Here is a 14,950-nt window from a genome sequence, read left to right on the forward strand (position 1 = left end):
TTTTCTCCTCTGTCCAGATTACTCGGGGTAAATAGGAGGGGCCAGAAACTCATTCCAGCCAAGAGCCTCTCCTTAAGTTTCCTTTTTTTGCCAGTTTTTGTTGTTGGTGGTGGTGGTGGTGGTCATCATCGTCGTCGTTGTCCCTCTTTTCTGATGCAAGCTTTGCACCTCCTTCGTTAGGACTTGCTAGCCTAGCCTTGGCGATTCAAGTGAAGGTTTGGGGTTGAGACTGCAGTTTCCTGCAGGAGGCAGTGTAAGTGTGTGAGGTGGGGGGAATTTCTCTTTTTGTGGTCAAACTTTCTAAGTTTGCTGTTGTGCCTCAGTCCTATTAGCACCGGCTCAATTTCTTTTGCATATGACACCCCCATGCAACGTCGACATACCTCGTTCGTGCTTATTAAACTAGCGATTCCACGGAGAGGAGGTACAGCCTCAAAGCATGGGGAAGTCAGAGGTTCCAGGGTCAAAGCAAAGGTAAAGTCAGAGGTTCACAAATCATAGGTCAAGGGAGACACAAAGGAGTGTCTGTCAGCTGGCCGATGGACTGGCCTCTTTGTTTAAAAGGTACAATATTTCATATTCAGTAAAAAACAGGCTATGAGCATTTCCAAAAAGCTGCCCAGACTTCCAAGTGGAAAACTTTTTTCAGGTGTCTTGCTTTGTTTTAAGATATTCTAGGAAGGTCTTTTCCTTCACTGGAGTAATTTTCAGATTGAAATGGTCGGAGGGCTAAAAAGTCAGTTCCTGGATCACCACCGCTCTTTCCAATTGTTTTGTCCTAATTCTTGGTGATTTCAATATCCACCCAGATGATTCCCCCCCCCCCCCCCCCATGCCCTGGTCACTGTTCCTTGAGCTGCCGCCCAGTAATCCCGCCCACTACTCTCATCGGCCCCTGACTCCCATGATTCTATCCTGGAGTCTGTCATTAATAACTGCACTCCTCCCCCATTACTCCCACTCTCCACCTCCACTGCCTCCCCTCTTTCCCTGAGTCCAATAATCCTTCCACCCACCACAATCTTCCGCTCCTTCTGGGTTTCCACGGTTCCTCACCCTCCTCGTGTCCTCATTTCCCTCCCCTCCAGCCTAGATTTCATATTCCATATTCAGCGTGCACCCTCAACACCTTGTGTCTCTTCCACTTTATTTTATTCACTTGGCTAAGTCCACTTCTGCCAACTCCGTGCTCCCATCATGCTGCAAAACTTGCTTGGAGAAAACCATGGGACATACCCGCCAGTCTTACCTCCAAGTCGTCATCTCAAGTCTCAGGAGGGTCCTTAATGTTGCCCAGAGATCATACTACGCGTCCCTGATCTGTTGTGACTGCTGAATGGCTACTTCATACCTCTTGCCTCACACACACCCCCCCAGTGCCTTCGGATGACCCAGCTTCCTTTTTATTTATTGTTTTATTTAAAAAAAATGTTTTATGTTTATTTATTTTTGAGAGGGAGAGAGACAGAGCACAAGCGGGGGAGGGGCAGAGAGAGAGGGAGATTCAGAATCTCAGCCCCAGGCCCTGAGCTGTCAGTGCAGAGCCCCGAGTGGGGGCTTGAACCCACAGACTATGAGATTATGACCTGAGCTGAAGTCAGACGCTTAACGACTGAGCCACCCAGGTGCCCCTCCTTTTTTTTTTTTAAAAGTTTATTTATTTATTTTGAGAGAGAGCGAAAACCAGAGGGGGTGGGGGGCAGAGAGAAAGGCAGATAGAGGACCCATGTGCTCACAGCAGAGAGCCCGATGTGGGGCTCAAACTCACGAACCGTGAGATCATGATCTGAGCCCAAGTCGGACGCTTAACCGACTCAGGTACCCAGGCACCCCTCAGCTTCCTTTTTCACCGAGAACGTAGTAGCTAGCAACTGAAAGAGAACTCCAAGCTCTCATGACCATGTCCACCACTTACCAGGCACCAGACCCGTAGATCTAGTTTCTTTCCTTGTTACTATGGAAGAACTATCTGAGTTCTAAGCAAAGTTCAACTCTTCCCCTTCAGTACTAGATCCTATCCCATCTCTTCTACCCAAGGACACTCCTCCAGCAATTCTCCCTTTTTCTTACATCAGTTTTATCCTTGCTCCTAGATCCTTCCCAACAGCAATAAGCTGGTATTGCTTGTAGAAGAAAATAAAACAAAACCTCTCTCGGTCCCTCTCCCCCTCTGCTCCAATTTTCTCTAGCCCTCTAAAGCAAACTCCTTGAAAGGGTCTCCAATTTCTTGCTTCCTATTCTGTCCTGAATCCCTCTAGTAGGTTTTTGAACCCACTTCCCCACCAAACCTGCCCCCCTATTGCTCAAGTCAGTGGCTAATCTGTCCTCATGTTACTGTTACCAGCATGTGACATATGTAACTACTCCTTTCTCTTTGAAATACTTTCTTCACTTGGCTTCTAGAACACTGTATTCTCTTGGCTTTCCTCCTTCACTGACTTTACTTCTCAGTTTCCTTTGCTGATTCGTTCTCATCAACACCCTTATACCATCTCCAAAGCAAAATCTGTGGTTGCATATCACACATAAACCAATGACTCCCAAGTTTGTATCTCTAGTCCAGATCACGGTGGCTTGTTTCTAATCTCACCCTCTTCAGCCAAATGTAGCCTCGTGAAACTCTTAGATCATGTCATTTTTCTGCAAAACCTTCCAATGTCTTCCCATCTGCATCAGTTAAGGAAACGCTAGCTCTGTAAGAGATAAATTCTAATATGTCAGTGGCATAAAATAGCCAATAGAAGTTTATTTCTCAGAAAAAGTCCCCAAATGGCGTCCCTGTTCAGTAAGCAGGTTTTTTTTTTTTTTAAGTTTATTTTGAGAGAGAGAGCACGCGAGCAAGCATGAGTGGGGGAGGGGCAGAGAAGGAGAGAGAGAATCCCAGCAGGCTCCGCACTGTCAGCGCAGAGCCCAATGCGGGGCCCGAACCCATGACCGGTGAGATCATGACCGGAGCCAAAACCATGAGTCAGATGCTTAACCAACTGAGCCACCCAGGTGCCCTCCGTGAGCGATTGTTTAACAAGAACCTGGGCTCCTTCCATCTTGCGACGGCCCATCTGCAATACACGGCTTCTAGGGTTGCCACAGAAAGAGAAAGAACTTGGGAGAATGGCATGCGGCAGGTTTGTACGGCAAGGACTAAAAAGCAGACATCGTACCTGCTACTTTGCCTTTGGCCAGATCTGAGTGACCTGTGCACACTGCAGCCTAGCTGTGTCCACAGAAGGAAGAGGAAAGAGTCTGGTAAATAGCCAGTTCAGCCACAGGAAAAGGGAAAGTCCTTCCAATAGCCTAAAAGGCTCTACATGGTGTCCCTCTCCTCCTCACCGCCGTCTCTCCTGTTACCTCCTCTCCGACCTCATCTTCTCCACTCTCCTTAATTACCACAGTCCAGCCAAACTGGCTCCTGGCTGCTTCTCAAACACTCCAAGCATGCTTCAGGTCAGGGCCTTTTACTCTTGTTCCCTTTTCCTGGAATGTTCCTCCACCACCTTCGGATGTTCACTTACATGTCCCTCTCTTTATGACCCTCACTTGTTCTCATGGCTCCCTCAGCTGCCTCCTGGCCAATGACCCTTCTAAGGATCTCCTCCAGCCTATCGGCTCTCTCTCTTTAGGTGTTCTGCCATCATCTTAGATTTCCCATGTCTTGAGCTCAACTCATTTCTCTTCCACCTACCTAGCTCCTTCTCCCTGTTTCCTATGACTAAAACTTTACATTTCTGGGTGCTTCTTCATTTCTGTCATCTCAGCAGTCACTGGGTCCAGGACTTGTTATTTCCACTTTAAGAACTTTTCTCGTATGTAAGAGTTCTTTCCTACTTTCCTTGCTCTGCCTACGCAAAGCCCTTACCCACGGGGATCTCAGGGTTGCAGGGCCCCATCCCCGGCAGAGTCCCATTACCTTACCCACCTTCCTCTAGAACACTTCCGAGATGGGTGGCTCTCCCACTGGTCTGCAGTTCCGTGAGGGCAGGGGCCATGTCCTATCCATTGTGGGTTTACCAGCACCTGACTTCAAGGAGTCACTTTTTAAAGTTTTTAAATTACTTCCTGATGCAGTCAGTTCTGTAGTTAATCCCGATTAGGAGATATTCCTCCTAGAAAGAACCACTTTCAATCGCCTACCTCCCACACAGGTGCAAGCTTAGAAACCTTCAGAAGACCGACAATTCCTACTGCCTTCAGCTCAGGCTCCTCAGATTAAGACTCTGCATTACTTTGAGAAACTTATATCTGTGTTCTCTCCTCATCTTCATGCCCTTCCCCCACCTTTTTTACACTTCTCATCCCCAACCTGGCATGAAAATTTACCTGCTCCTCGGTTCCCCACTTGCCCTTGTTCCTGTTACTGCTGTTGCTGAGTATTTGCATTCAAGAATTCCTTAGTCCAAAAAAATAACAAATAAAAAATTCCTTAGTCCAGCCTGAGCCACACCTTCTTAGGAAGACCTCTCGGGCTACCACCAAGGGTCACTGTCACTCCTGTGTCTGAATTCCCAAAGCATTCAGTCAGCCTCTCACCTCGGCACTTAAAAGTATATTAACTTGCTTTGTATTTAACTCTCTCATCAGCATACTATGCGTTTCCATTGGCTTTTAAATTATAGAGGCTTTGCTAAGAACATACGTTTATGTTCCATTTGTTTTGCAAACGTAGTGGCCCTCATTTAATGCTTCTTTGAATTTCATGACATGAAAATGAGTAAGTGAAAATTTTCCTATATTCCTCTTAAATCAGGGAAATACTATGGGTACCGCCCATTCAGTTTACTTAACATTATTAACCATTTACTCTGCACTGGGCAGCAAGGTCAGAGCTGTAGATAAAAAGATGAGGAAGTCCTGTCTCTGCCCTGGAGCTTAGCCTAGAGGAGGACATAGGGATAAGCACCTTTTTATAGCAAAATTTGGCAAAGTGTATTGAAGATACAAAGTGTTAGGAAGGCAAATAAAGGATTATTATGTCTGGTGGGGTCAGGAAAGACTTCTAAAAAGCTAACCGGGACTTCTATTGACATTCATAACGCAGAGAGTCAGGAAAACGCACTTCGTCCAGGCGGAGAAGGTCACTTGAAGGCAGAACACCAAAAAGATGTGAAAGGGCCAGCCAGCTGTTAGGTAACACCGAGATAATGGTGGACAGAGCACAAAATCTGTGAGAGGGAGTAGTGAGATAAAGCAGAAAGATACACTGGAGCCAACGACTGAAGACCCTCTCGTAGGCCACCCGATCAGAGCAGTAGGAAAGAAATTGGTATTGTTCAATACAGCTGGGGACTGATGGCAGGCGAATTAATTCGGTCCTACGTGCTAGTGGGCAAGGAGATAACTAGCAGAGTAATCCAAGAAGGCCTATGGAGGCCGAGTCATGCGCTGTGAACTGGGACGTGGCTGCCAGACAGCCGCGCCCACAAGCCGCCCGGAGTCGGGGGCTGGGGCTCATCACCCCACACCGCCGGGGACCAGCGTCGGGCGGGAATCCGGTCCACGCACTCGGCGCGCTCGCGGGGACGTGGCGCTTTCCAGCCAATCCCGGCTACGAGACTGTAGGACCAATGGGTGTCCGGGGAGGCTGTGCGACAGCGGCGGGCTCGTTGATGATTGGTCAGGAGGCCGCCGGCGAGGCGGATGGGGGCGGGGCGCGGAATCGCTTCCGGTTGGGCGGTGCTTGCGCGCGTGAGCTGACCCCGTGGGTGAGAGGCGGCCGTGGCAGCCTGGGCTGGGGGCGCTACGAGGAAAGGTAGGTGTCGTGGCCCTCGGTACTTTCGCACCATCGTGCTTTTTCGCTTTCTATCGGTCCTCGCTCTCGACGCGGCATGGGTCCCCTTCGTTCGGGCCCCCTGTTTCTGCTAGCGCGGGGTTACGGGCCTTGAGCCTGCTCACGACCCCCGAGCCCTCAGCGCGCAGTCTGAATCGAAGGCCGCCGCTCGCCCTCCCGCGCGCTCTGGGAAGGGGCCTGGGTCTCGGCGAACTCCGGCTCCCGGCTTTGCGTTGTGTGGGGTACTGTTTTGTGCCTGGCTTGCCACGTCCGCCGTCCTTGGGTCCCGTCTCTCAACGAGTCCCTCGGACTAGAGGGTCACTCTTGTTTGCCAACTGAAGGTCGGAGGGCAGTGGAGTAGTATTATTGTAACAGTTCTCTGCCACCTCCCACTAACCGGCCTACCTACCTGTGTCCTCCAGCTCAGCCCCAAGGCCACATCCCGAGTGCGTCTGCCAAGAAAGTCGTGTTCACCGACTTTGAGGGTGTAGAAACGGGGCGGGGGGAGCGGGGAGAGAGCGGGAAGACATTTTGTGATTTAAAATAAAACTTTGTGTAATTTTAAAGAAAAGCCGACTATTTCTAGCCTTCATGTTTGGCTGCATCGTTCTGTCAGCGACAGAAAAGAGTTTTTAAATCTTTATTAGGGAATTGTAGCTTTTACCTTGTTTTGTTGCTTCTAGGTGCAGACCCTAGTTCTGTTTTTTGGCATATTATGTTCAGAAGTAAACTTAATGCCCTGTAGCTGCCCTGATTAAGAGCATAGTTGGTGGTCGATAGTTTTGAGAGCAGCTTTTGCATCAAGGCAAAAGTTTCCTGGGTCTCTTGCTAAAATTTTAGGGCCCTTGATCTCAATTACTGAGCGTATAAATTCCCAAAATAATGTCTCTGGGAGTTGAATTGCATTCACTTCCTGGCGGCAGGGACCATAAAGTCAACGTTAATGAATTGGCAATAAGGTTGCTTCTAATACGGTTTTATAACTGGGAAGTAGAGAACGTATAATCTCTGATAAAATTTTTTTGCCCTGGAGTGGAAGACACAACACAAATGCATGTCTGACCTCATTCAGTAAATTTAGTTAACCAAGTAACAAACGATGGTCATCACTGAAGAATTTAAGTAGTATAGTACACATTTACAGTACAAACCTGTAAGTTGTAATTGTGTGTAGAGGATAGGTTGCCTAGGCCTTATCTGAGTTTTACAGTGATTTAGGGATGTCCAATAGGATTTTTTTTGAGGATTATAGCCAGGAGGCCCATGAACCCATAAAGATGAATTGGGTATGCCTGAGTGGATGGTACTGGGTTTCAGCTGTGAAATCAGTTCGTCACTCTCAATATAATTGTTTGCTTCCATTCACCTGGTGATGTGTCAAGATACTGGTGGCATTTTATTTACATTGCACCGGTATCAGTATGTTGATATTAACATCAAATTTCTAAAACATGGGTGTGGCGGGGGTGTTGGAAAGACAGAGGTGTAGCCAGGCCTAGACACTGGAGATGCTAGGCCATAACATCCTAGATCCTCTGTGAATTCTTAAATATGGGTGTTGTTGATGGTGTAATTTATTAGAGTTAAAACAGCTGAAAGGCGCTTTTCTGATGGCCAGATCCGGTAAGGGGAATTGGGGGTTGGGAGCAGGCAGGAACTGCTTTTCTGCTAAGTACTGTCCAGCTAATCCAGTAAAATGTATTGGTATATAAAAAGTGCAAGACACTGTATTAGGGACATAGAAAGATATCAGTTTCGGGGCGCCTGGGTGGCTCAGTCGGTTAAGCGTCCGACTTCGGCTCAGGTCATGATCTCGCGGTTCCTGAGTTCAAGCCCCGCGTCAGGCTCTGTGCTGATGGCTTGGAGCCTGGAGCCTGTTTCGGATTCTGTGTCTCCCTCTCTCTCTGACCTTCCCCCGTTCATGCTCTGTCTCTCTCTGTCTCAAAAATAAATAAACGTTAAAAAAAAATTTAAAAAAAAGATATCAGTTTCTATTAGCTGAGAGTCCTGCCTTTTAAACATGTAATATTTAGGAGCGCCTGGGTAGCTTAATCAGTTAAGCGTCTGACTTCGGCTCAGGTCATGATCTCGCGGTCCGTGAGTCCGAGCCCCGCGTCAGGCTGTGTGCTGACAGCTCAGAGCCTGGAGCCTGCTTCGGATTCTGTGTCTCCCTCCCTCTCTGCTCCTCCTCCACCTACACTCTGTCTCTCTCTTAAAAATACATAAAACATCAAAAAAATAAAATTAAAATATAGTATCTACAGGGGAGCTAAGGAGACAGCTTAGAGTAGCCTATGATCTGTTGAGGAGTGGTACAAACAAATTTTATACAAGTTGGGAGTAATTGGTATAGATTACTTCCAGCAGGAGTAATCATAGTAGGTAGATCTTTTCATCTAGGACTTTAAAATTATTTATAGACATTTGGCACAGAAGGGAGGTTAAGCTAAAATAACTACCAAATTCTCAAGGACTTTATGCATGTTAAACATGCATGGCAAAATTACAAGCAGAAAACAAAACTCCCGTGGCCACTTTGCAAAGCATTCCTGCGGCAATTAATTATGTTTTAAAGTTTCATCAGCCCCAAAAGAAACTTTTTTCTCTCAGAATTTTCTGGAATTTTTTCTTAAATTTTTTCTCCATAGCCAGAACAATGTTAAATTTGTACTCTGTCGCCCTGGGTGTAGAACTCATGAAGCCTGAGTAATGGTTTGTCATTCTTAAAGCTGTTCTATTGCCAAATTTTGCAGTTTTCTGTTCTCAGCTCTTATAAATGTGTGCTCTCAGTACCATAAATAGTGTAATCAAAAGGTGTTTGGCTTGGGTCATGACCTCACTGCTTGTGAGTTCAAGCCCCAAGTCAGGCTCTGTGCTGACAGCTCAGAGACTGGAGCCTGCTTCAGATTCTGTCTCCATCTTTCTGCCTCTTTCCTGCTCGTTCTGTCTCTCTCTCTCTCTCTCTCTCTCTCTCTCTCTCTCTCTCTCTCTCTCTCAAATATAAAATAAAAAATATATATTTTAAAAAGGTGTTAATGAACTGTTGTAAATTTGTTTCATCACTAGAAAAACATTGAATAAATGGCTGTCATAACTTATCAGATCACGAAGGATGACATTATTCCTTTAATGTGATAATGCATTGGTGGTACTTGTACTAAAGTCGTAAGTAAAGAATGTCAGATAACCAGATAGCTTTAATTTCTAGATTTCATAACCTGGGCCTTATTATAGGCCCAGGCTGTTCCCCTAATTCAAAATTGAAGTCGTCACGAAGGATTGCCTTTTTTGCTGAATATCCAGCTCAGAGAACGGGAATTTTACTGCCACACCCATTTCTCTCACTTGTTAACTTTGAGCAGTGGGTCTTTGATCAACCAGAATATCTGTGGGATCATTCAGTGGTAATGTTCTTGAGAAGTTGTATTTAATCCAGGCATCTAAATTTCCTTGAAACAATTTAAGTATTCTATGACCAATGACTGGGAAGGAAGGGAGGGAAATAGCAAGAATTAGAGCTTTCAAGGAAATTTTTGGATGACTAAAATAAACTGATTCTTCAGGCTAATCTTTGTTATTGAAAGAAATTCAAGCTTATGATATTAATCTTTTCTCCTTCTAAATTAACTGGAGCAATTCATGAAAATAACTTTGCAGAAGACCCTTATTGGTGACATACTTCAAAACGATGATAGTTACTTGATATTTTTTCTGTTCTATTTAGTTTGTGACTAACATGCCACTATCCAATAAAAATACAGTACAAGTCACATGAATACATTTCACCTGAAATTTTAAAGCAGGTTAAATTAATTTAATAATTTATTAAATCCAGTACTTACAAAATATCCTTCTTTCTATGTAAAGTATAACATATATCACATCTTAATTCACACTAGCCACAGTTCAAGTGCTTAGCAGCCGCATGTGACTGTTATTGTCCTGAACAGTACCAGTCCAATTTTTTTTTTTTTTTTTTTTTTTTAATGAGAAAATACTAGATGTTACCCTTGGTGAGGGAGGGGCAGAATTTTAGAAAAAACTTATAGGTCATTTAAGAAATAGATGGGGAGATGCTTTTTGCACAATCATTGATTTACCTTCTAGATCACATGGTAAAAATTCATACAACTAAGTCCTTCATTTATGTTTTCCTGATATCTTGTTATCCATTGATGTGTAGCTGTGATGAAGAGGGAAGGAGAAAAAGAAGGGCCATTTCGTTTTCTATCATTTGGTTTCAGTTTGGTTGAAAAGAGAAAGATGCTTCAGAAATTAACGGCACTAATGTAGTTCTTCAATACCTCGTGTAAGAAGTTGTACTGTTCTCACATCTTCCCACATAAAATATCCTTTGTCTTGGGGGATAGTCTTTATTTCTACTTGAACATTTTTTATATGCTATATGGATTTAGATAAATCTAGTACAGTCTTTTTTTAGTATCTATATTCATGGGACAAGAGGCCTTTGTAAAGTTTCTAATAACCAGGAGTTGATATATGTGAGCACAAAGAGTGTATATTAAAAAAAAAAGTTATTTTAAGTGCAGGGCTTTTCATTGCCCACTGCAGAGAGATGAAGGTAGGACCATAGGCTTTGTCCATCGAGTGGTCTTTGATGACTTGTTAAAGCAGTTGCATCAGTGGTAGATAGCTAGATTTCAGGGTGGCAGTAGGTAGTGAGGAAGCAGAGATAGCAGCAGAGACACTCCTACCGGTGAAGGAAAGGGAAGGGCAAGCTTGAGTGAATAGCAAGGTCTGAGCAAGACTGATTTTAGATTTTGGAGACCTGAGAAGTATTGATTGACAGAATGGTGGAAGGAGACTTTACAGGGGTGGGATTGGAAGATTAATTGAGAGAGGGAAAGGAAAAAGTTGGATAGATGATAAAGCAGGAGCTCTTGACTTTTACTCTGGAATTCTTCTCTTGTTGTCAAGATGTTAAGCCTGATGGGGCGCCTGGGTGGTGTCCGACTCTTGGTTTCAGCTCTGGTCATGATCTCATGGGTTTGTGGGTTCAAGCTCTGTGCTGACAGCTAGGAGCCTGCTTGGGATTCTCTCTCTCCCCCCCCTCCCTCCTCCCCTCCCTCCCCCTCCCTCCCCCTCCCCCTCCCCCTCCCTCCCTCTCTCCTCCCCTCCCTCCCTCCCCCTCCCCTCCCTCCCTCCCCCTCCCCCTCCCCCCCTCCCTCCCTCCTCCCCCCTCCCTCCCCTCCCCCCCCCCCCCCCTCCCCCCTCCCCCCTCCCCCCCTCCCTCCCCCCTCCCCCCTCCCCCCTCCCCCTCCCTCCCCCCTCCCTCCCCCCTCCCTCCCCCCTCCCTCCCCCTCCCCCTCCCTCTCTCTCCTTCCCTCCCCCCCTCCCTCCCTCCTCCCCCTCCCCCTCCCTCCCTCCTCCCCCTCCCTCCCCCCTCCCCCCTCCCCCTCCCTCCCCCCTCCCTCTCTCCTTCCCTCCCTCCCTCCTTCCCCCTCCCCCTCTCCCTCCCTCCCCCTCCCTCCCCCCTCCCTCCCCCCCCTCCCCCTCCCTCCCCCTCCCCCCTCCCCCTCCCTCTCTCCTCCCCTCTCTCCTTCCCTCTCCCCCTCCCCCTCCCTCTCCCCCTCTCTCTCCCCCTCTCTCTCCCCCTCCCCCTCCCTTCCCTCTCCCCTCTCCCCTACTTCTGTGCCTGCACGGGTGCTCTCCCTCTCAAAATAAATAAATAAACTTTAAAAAAGAAAAGAGATGTTAAGCCTGAAACTTAAATGTTTTCCCTCTAAATCACAGTGAATCAGTTACATTTCTCTATGTTACATGTATCAAAACTTTGCAGGTATCTTTTCCAGGCCCTGGTAATGAGCTTAATGCATTTATTCATATTGTAACATTTAGTGTTTGCAAGAGTTGTTAAGGTATTATGCCAGAATTGTTAGGGTATTTTACTCTGGGGATGTAATCAGTCATTTATAAAACTTTTCTAAATGTGAGGTTCCCGTACTAATAGGCATAAGGAAAATCTGTTGCAGTGACTTGATTTTACTTCATTTTGTAAACCTCTAGATACTGTTTGGATATGTAACAAAATAACAGAAATTTGTTGTCTCTGGAGAGTTTTGTCTCAAGAATTGTTTCTAGTTTGAGATGGAAGTTTTATTTTGCCCTAAAATAAAGGCATATTCACTTTGGCATTTAAGAGAGCCACTAAATCTCTAGTTTTCTCTTTACTGTTCCACAGATTTGATTGATCAGTTGAATTATTGAAGGGTAGCCTGAAGTTTTATTCTAGAACAGCATGTTTTACTTTAAAAAGTTTGTCTTAAGAGTAGTTGTTTTTGCTTCAGTTTCCTCTTTCAATCTAGAGAAATGGCTTGAAAATGTTTGTTTTGCAATACTGAAAAGAGTTTTTATAATATTGTTTAAAAACACAAAGGGGTGCCTGGGTGGTTAAGTCGGTTAAGTGTCCAACTCTTGATTGCGGCTTGGGTCATGATCTCACGGTTCTTGAGTTTGAGCCCCAGCCTGCTTGGGATTCTTCCTCTCTTTATGCCCCTCATCCCCCCACTCAATAAATAAACCTAAAAAAATATAATACACATAATACACATGAATGTGTATTCATTTACAAAATATAGACAACAGAGTACGGTATTAAAGTTCACTCCAAGCCAGCCTCACTACCCCACCCCATCTCTTCTCCCCTGAGCCTGGGGTTACCACCATTTACAGACAGATGTTTATCCTTCCATGCCATTTTTGTGCATATGTGTTATATTGTATACAAATGTAAACAATCTGGGAGGCTGTTTGGTTTTTTTCTTTTTACGTAAATGAGATCTTGACATTGATTTGCAACTTGCTTTTTTGTTGTTCAACTTAACATGTCGGTAGATTTTCCATTTCAGTGCAGACTGATCCACCTCATTCTTTTTAACCTTTGCGTACTGTTCCATAATACAGATTTAATGTGTATTTACTAGTTCTCTGGTTTCGTTTTCCATTTTTTTATCATTATAAACTGTCATTGTTGAATATCTTTGTGCAAGTGCCTTTGTATACAAATTTGGGTGTTGATGGAATAGCATGGAACAGAATCCTTATAAGCTTCCAGAAGCATATCTGAGTTCTAACATTGGTGGGAACAGCTTAAGTACCACCTTCTTCCCGTTTCTCTGAGTCTCTTGTTCTTTCATGTTGCTTCTTCTCATGGGTTTTCATCAGTCTTTTTTATTTTTATTTTTTAATGTTTATTTTTGAGTGAGAGAGAGTGTGAGTGAGGGGAGCGCAGAGAAAGAGGGAGACACAATCCAAAGCAGGCTCCAGGCTCTGAGCTGTCAGCACAGAGCCCAGTGCGGGGCTCGAACTCACAAAGTGTGAGATCATGACCTGAGCCGAAGGCGGTTGCTCAACCGACTGAGCCACCCAGGCACCACGGGGTTTCATCAGTCTTAACAACCATCAAGTGAAAGTACTTTTGGGGGGGGAATTGGCATTCGGGGGAGTGACTGCCTTCCATTATCTCCTTAGCTGAGTTTCTGTTTGACTTCTTGGCAGTGTCCTGTTTACTTTCTACTCTATTGACAAATCCTCCTCTGCCATTTCAGGACCTTCTCACCCTTCTCCACTGCACTGCTTTCCCAGGTGTCGGAAATCCTTGTATGCATTTATAGGCTGAAAGTTATTCATGGAGGCCGCAGGTTTTGCTTTTGTATAATCAGCTCTCTAGGTTGTATTGGGATTAAACATATTTCTCCTATTCGCTTTCCTTCTGCTTTATATAACATGCTCACCAACGGCTGTGGTAAACATTTTTTAGTTTATTGAATCCAAAGGACTCTAGAGGTGCTGACTCGGTTAAATGTCCCGACTCTATTTTGGTTCAGTGTGATCTCAGGGTTTTAAGATCAAGCTCCGCATTGGGCTTGTTGGGCTCCATACTGAATGTGGAAGCCTGCTTGGGATTCTCTCTCAGCATCTCTCCCTCTCTCTCTCTTTAAAAAAAAAAAAAAAAAAAAATCTCTCCCTCTCTAGAAGTAATTTTTATTTTTTTAAATTAAAAAAAAATTTTTTTTAAATTATTTTTGAGACAGAGAGAGACTGAGCATGAGCAGAGGAAGGGCAGAGAGAGAGGGAGACACAGAATCCGAAGCAGGCTCCAGGCTCTGAGCCGTCAGCACAGAGCCCGATGCGGGGCTCGAACCCACGGACCGTGAGATCATGACCTGAGCTGAAGTCGGACACTTAACCGACTGAGCCACCCAGGCACCCCAATTTTTAAAAATTAAAAAAAAAAATTTTTTTAATCAAAGAACTCTGTAAATCCAAGGTAATGCAATGTAACTTCCTTTACTGCTCTTTGGAGGTTACAAGAAAGATAATTAAAATACATCTAATCTGCTGGCATATTTAATTTCTTTATCCCCTGGAGCAATTCATTCTGGTTCCCAAAGTTTTGAGGCAGGATCAGATATATGCAGTTTGTTTATTTTAAGTATACTTTCAGGTCAAACTTCTGAAGATATCACTGTGGCTGTTTGAGAGGTTAATTAAAATAGTGGTTCACAACCTGACTGCCTTTTAAAAATGTTAATAGGAGTGGGACCTAGTGGTCATATTTTCTTGAGTTTTTGGGTAATACTAGGGTGCAGTCAGTCTAGATTGAGAACCCCACTGAGTTAAGTTATGCTGAAAGAATTTTCATGTTTTTAAAAATATTTACATAAAAATTATGAGCCCTTGGACCAAATGGTTCCACTAGTGACATCCTGTGGAAAGCGAAGTCTGGCTAGTTTAATCTGCAAATTAGGATAAGGTAATGTGTTTAACTTTCATGTGATGCACTGACCTTCCGCATACTGAGCCTTTTGTTACTTTCCTCGGACTGCTGTAACAAATTACCACAAACTGGGTGACTTAAAAGTTCATATAGTCTCTCCTAGTTCTAGAGGCTAGAAATTAGAAATCAAAGAGTTGGCAGAGCCATGCTCTATCTTTAGGCTTCAGGGGGAGGATCCTTCCCTCCCTCTTCGTAGCCTCGGGTTGCCAGGAATCCTTGACTTGCAGATGCATCATTCCAATCTCTGCCTCTTTTCATAACTTGGCATTCTCTTCTCTGAGTGTCTGTCCAAACTTCCCTCCTTTTATAAGCATATCAGTCATTGGATTAGAGCCCACCCTAATCCAAATGACCTCATTTTAACTTAATTACCTCTGCAAAGATCC

General features: G+C 44.9%; 1 protein-coding gene across 3 annotated transcripts in view; it reads left to right on the top strand.

Moving 5' to 3' along the window:
* Positions 1 to 5,667: 5,667 nt before the first annotated feature.
* The window catches only part of CALU (calumenin), a 31,337-nt gene continuing 22,054 nt past the window's right edge, over positions 5,668 to 14,950 (top strand). For all 3 annotated transcript variants that reach the window (XM_042971757.1, XM_007078059.2, XM_007078060.2), the window contains exon 1: positions 5,668 to 5,746. The gene's annotated coding sequence lies outside the window, so the exon portion shown is untranslated. The remainder of the gene's footprint in view (positions 5,747 to 14,950) is intronic.

The sequence above is a fragment of the Panthera tigris genome, chromosome A2, assembly GCF_018350195.1.
Source record: "Panthera tigris isolate Pti1 chromosome A2, P.tigris_Pti1_mat1.1, whole genome shotgun sequence".
Lineage (NCBI taxonomy): Eukaryota > Metazoa > Chordata > Mammalia > Carnivora > Felidae > Panthera > Panthera tigris.